Raw genomic sequence first — 6,041 nt, forward strand, 5'->3', positions numbered from 1 at the left:
AGACAAAATAAAATCGTGTGGTAATGATCAAAAACAAATTTTCAAAGTAACAAATCATCTCCTCGGAAACAAACCTGAAGTTAAGCTCCCATCACACACTTCTGCTAAAGAACTAGCTCAAGATTTTAGTGATTTCTTTGAAAACAAAATTGAAAAAATCAGATCTGACATAGCATCTAAAAAATGAATGTAATATAACAAATGAATCTAATTCAACTCAAAATACAAAAGCCTAAAGAAACATTCAGTGAATTTGAAGTTATTACAGAAGAGCAAGTTCTTAAGCTCATATCAAAGTCATCTACTAAATCATGTGAACTAGATCCGATACCGACTTGGCTCCTAAAAGAATGCAAACTTGAAGTATCACCATATCTAACGCACATGTTCAACTTATCATTTTACACCGCCGACGTACCTCCACGCAATAAGACTTCGATAATCAGACCAATATTAAAGAAAGACAATTTGGATCAAGAAATTATGAAAAACTTTAGACCAGTTGCTAATGAAACATATGACTCAAAACTTCTAGAATCTGCGGCTGACTGTCAGTTTGATATGTTTCTCAACACTAACAATCTACATGAACCAAATCAATCTGCATACAGGAAATTTCATTCCACAGAAACTGCACTTATCAAAGTGCAAAATGACATTCTCCAATCTCTTGACAAAGGCGAAGTTACAATATTAGTAATGCTCGATTTATCTGCTGCCTTTGACACGATTGACCACAACACTCTTCTTAATCGACTCGAATGTGACTTTGGTTTTACTGGAAAAGTGCTCGCTTGGTGTAGATCTTATCTCAGTGGTCGCTATCAGACTGTTTGTATTGATGGAGAACTATCTGACCCTGTGCATATGACATACAGTGTCCCTCAGGGCTCTGTATTAGGACCAAAATTTTACATACTTTTCACAAAACCTGTTGGCGAATTTTTGTCGAAAACATGGTCTGCAATGTCACTTCTATGCTGACGATTCTCAAATATACATTTCTTTCAAACCGTTGGACAACACCAAAAACTGAACTTGTACTTGATTCTGTCTCAAACTGCTTAAAAGAAATAACATTCTGGATGAACAGCAACATTCTCAAACTGAATTCAGACAAAACAGAACTTATAGTCTTTTCGTCGGGTAGCAATACAGACTCAGTGAAAAATATAACTGTCAATGTGGACCAAGTTGAAATCAAACAGTCATCAAGTGTAAGGAATTGGGTGCATTCCTTGATTCAAGGGTTAATATGGAACATCATGTTAGCTCCGTGTGCAGATCTTCGTATGCCCAAATAAGTAAGATAGGACGTATTCGAAAATATATCAACGAAGAAGCTACAAAAACACTCGTTAACTCTCTCGTGACATCAAGACTGGATTATTGCAATGCTCTTCTATATGGTAATACCTCAAAAACCATGAAAAAAACTTCAACTTGTTCAAAATACTTCAGCCCGTGTGATTAAACGTACATCTAGGAAAGATCATATTACACCAGTGATGAAAGATCTTCATTGGCTGCCAATCGAATATAGAGTGAATTACAAGATCTTATTACATACTTTCAAGTCACTGAAACAACAATCTCCATCATATATGCAGGAAATGATTCAAGTTTTATTCCACTTCCCGAAATCTGCGCTCTTCAAATGCACCTGTACGATTTAGTGCAACCAAAAACTAAACTGAAATTTGGTGAAAAGGAGTTTTTTCGGCATCAGCTCCTAAGCTATGGAATTCACTACCAAGTCATCTAAAAAAACTGTAACACAGTAGAAAGTTTCAAAAAACATCTTAAAACACACTACTTCAATTTAGCTTATGGAAAATAATCAGTGACTGTTATGAATGAATTTTATAAACAGTGAATACGAAGTATCTGTTATTTGAATATTAGTTTTATTAAAAAGTTTTATTTTTTTTTTAAACAAAAACAATTTTTAAATCAATTTAGTATTTCTATTGTTTTATAATGATGATTTAGCAAGATCTTATCTATTATTATATATTGAAGACAATTTTAATGTATGACAATAATATTGTAAAGTGAGTTTTAAGGATCTTTAAGTTATATTGTATTAATATGTAAAAATAATTCCATAATTTATACTTTTAATTAGTTAATGCAAAATATTTTTAATGTTCATAATCCTGTTCATTTATATTGTTTTTAGACATATATGATTGATGTAAAGCGCCTTTGAACATTTTAATGAAAAGGGCGCTATATAAATGTGGTATTTATTATTATTATATTATTATTATTATATAATGACAGTGATAAAATAAAATATGATAATCATCTGACAAAATGAACTATAGAAGGTGATATGCAGCTTATTGTGAGCTGTCAAGAAACAACACCCTGTATCACATGTTTGATAGGAAAATTAGGCAATCAAACCGTTATGCCAGTTTTGGAGGGGCCCATGGTTTACATTTGCTTTCTGAACAAGCATTTCCTGTGGCATTGTCATAAAAAAGCACTAAATTAGTATTTAAATTTTCTTTAACTGACCATCATTATAAGAGTTTGACAATTTGATATCAATGGGGTTGCTACATTATTATATAGTGCTTCATCTTCTTTATTTTCATGCAATACAATGAGTTTGTTACTACTTAACAGTTGCACAAAGGATATTACTTATACTTAATGACATTCTATTAATTTTATTGTTAATGTATTGCTGTTACCTCATTTAATTTAACATTCAATATTAAAGGCAGCTACGCCCACTATTTTGATATAAATTAACATTGTAAGTCTATAGACAATTAGCTTTTGAGCTTTAATAGGTTTTAATGAGTTGTACATTCTTTGTAATATTTAAATATACATTCTGTATGAAATAATCCATCCAATCTTTAAATATATAAAGATCTATTATATGTCATGACTAACATATTTTTAAATATTGAAAACTTAAACTATGTAGCATTATATAGATCTTATAATTACAAAATTATGTCAAAATAGGCGTGTGCCAAGTATATGGACTCTAACACCTACACCTGTCAAAATCAGACAACAGTTCATGTGCTTCTTATGGCTGCACCATTGGCACAATATCACCTTTCACGTGGCCCAACATTGTCACAACATCAAGGTTCCAACTTTTATTAAATAAAATATCACTAAAATATAGGATCCTTTGTGCACAAATTTTTATGCCTGAAAAACTGGCCCTATTAATGTTGCAATATTACCAATATAATGTAATACAATATAGTTTATTTGCTTTAAAGGCACATTATGCCTCAGAAGCATCTTTAGAAAGGTCAAATGATAAAATAATGGTTTTAGAGAATTTTAGAAGATGTAACCTGAAGAAAGTAGTGATAAACATAAAATAATTTGTTATAAAGGTAGAAAAATATAAACAAAGTAGTATTTTGACTTCCATACAAAGTCATTGTAAACTGCATGTACCCTATAATTGTCCAAAATCAACAGATGAAAAAGATAGTTGGGCCAATGAGTAATGTTTGGATCCTATAAAAGTACATCAAAATTAAAAAGCTTTTGAGAAATAAAAATAAAAGCATTTCTGAGGCAAAATGGGCCTTTAATGTTGATTACATAAAATAAGCCAACAATTTTTCTAATATAGAAATTTCAAAATCATTTTATCATTGGGCAGTTACTATATTTCTTCTTCTGAACGCAACAAAAAATGATTTGTTATTGTACAGCATACATAAAAAATGTGTAAGATGAACATTATGAAGTTGACTAGGGCTGATTTCCTTTTACAATTAGCTGATTGTTAAAAGCAAATCTGCAGTAATTCATAATATGTGCTGATAAAAATGTAAGGATGTGCCTAAGAAGGCTAGGATGCTATAGTACGAGGGACGGTCAGAAAATATCGGGACTTTTCATGCTCCTCTCTTTCCATGTGCAGCTATATACATGTACACACATTATATATTGGTGAAAACTACATTCATTCGCCAATATATGGTGGTCAGTCTATTTTCAATGATAGTTGTGTATACACAGTATTTTGCCCTCTGATATTATGATAGGTGTTTTGTCTATCATGGACTCTTTGTTAGAGGAACAACCATGTTTCACGGGTCACGACCATGTTTCTCCATATGACACCAGTACTGGTTGGTTCCAGGAAGCGGACTCGAAAGTGATTAATATAAGTTGCAAGAACTTGTTTCGCAATCAAGCTTAAATAAATATGTTTAAAGAGGAACAACGCTCTGTAATAAAGGTTCTGGTTGCAGAAGGTGAAAAGCCCTGCCACATCTTCCAGGGGCTTAAAAAAAGATTTTCTGATAAATGTGTATTAAGTTCAACCTTCTACAACTGGGTTTCTCAGTTTCGTGAAGGCAGAACAAGTGTTTGTGACAGGCCTAGGACTGGGCGGCCAGCTGAGGCGGTGACCCCAACAATGGTAGCAAATGTTAAAGCTTTTGTCAACAAAAATCGTCGAGTAACTTTGGAGGAGGTAGCCAACAAGTTTAGCATCGAAAAGGCATCGGCACACAAGATTTTACACGAACACCTAGGCATGAGCAAGGTAAGTACCAGGTGGGTGCCTAGACAGCAGTCCGCATATCAAAAGGCAACCAGAGTAACCAATGCAAAAGAGCATTTAAGTCGTTTTAATCGTGAAGGAGATAAGTTTTTGAACCACCGCATTATCACTGGAGATGAGATGTGGGTTCATTATTCCGAACCTGAGACAAAAATTCAGTCAAATCAGTGGAAACGAGCTGGTTCCCCACCTCCTAAAAAGTTTAAGCTGTCTCCTTCGGCTGGCAAAGTCATGCTTGTTGCCTTTTGGGAATGATACTTACGCATTTCATGCCAAAAGGTCAAACTGTCACCGCCAAGTACTACTAGTATTCTGAAGTAATTCTGAAAATATCAGAGAAAAGCTGAAGCAAATGCATCCCAGGTTAGCACAGAAAAATGTCCTCCCTCTTCACGATAACGCCGCCTCCCATACCGCCGCAGCTAAAGTGGAGGTTATCAACTCTTACAAATGGCAATTGTTGTCTCACCCTCCTTATAGCCAAGACCTCGCCCCCTGTGAATTTTATTTGTGGGCGTCCGTGACCGAGTGGTTAAGGTCGTTGACTTCAAACCACTTTCCCCTCACCGCTGTTGGTTCGAATCCCGACAGGGACTTTGGATTCTTTCATGTGAGGAAGCTATCCAGCTAGCTTACGGAACGTCGGTGGTTCTACTCAGGTACCCGTTCGTGCCTGAAATAATGCACGGAAGGGCACCTGAGGTCTTCCTCCACCAGTAAAGCTGGAACGTCGCGATATGACCTATACTGTGTCGATGTGACGTAAAACCCAAAAACAAAACAAAACTTTTATTTGTTTCCAGAACTGAAAAAATTGCTTGCTGGAAAGAAATATAAGACCAGGGCGGCTTTGATATCTGCTGTTACACAGTACCTAAAACATAGTTCTACGTCATGGTTCACAGCGGGAATACAAAAGCTCCCACGAAGATGGCAAAAGTGCGTAGACGTAGGTGGAGAATAGTTAGAAAAAGAGTAGAAAGATTGAATGGTTTTCGAGAACGAGTAAAAAGTCCGGATATTTTCTGACTTCCCCTCGTATATATCTTACATCAATCACTTCAATATTGCGAATGCTAACATTAGGCGGCATTTGTTATGGTGGGTTATAGGGATGGTGCAGCAAGGGGGCATCTTCCGACAGGTTAGTGCGGCGCTTGGTGTACACCACACCGTCTTCACCACATCCTGGGAGGGATACCGGCTATATAGTACACCCGCCAGGAGGCATGCTGGAGGCCGCCAAAGGGCCACAACACCAGCTCAGGATCGGTTATTGGTCGTTTATGCACGTCATGCAAGGTTTTCGACAGCACCTTCTCTTAGAAATGACCTTGCTAATGCTGCGGGGGTCTGTGTTTCAACGCAGACAGTATGTAGAAGGTTGCATGAAGGTAATTTGCGGTCGAAAAGACCTTACATACGTATCCCCTTGACGCTTTGACATCGTCAGGCCTGTTTGGAATGGATCGTGGAG

The sequence above is a fragment of the Ruditapes philippinarum genome, unplaced genomic scaffold, assembly GCF_026571515.1.
Source record: "Ruditapes philippinarum isolate M1 unplaced genomic scaffold, ASM2657151v2 ctg3215_1_1_1_1, whole genome shotgun sequence".
Lineage (NCBI taxonomy): Eukaryota > Metazoa > Mollusca > Bivalvia > Venerida > Veneridae > Ruditapes > Ruditapes philippinarum.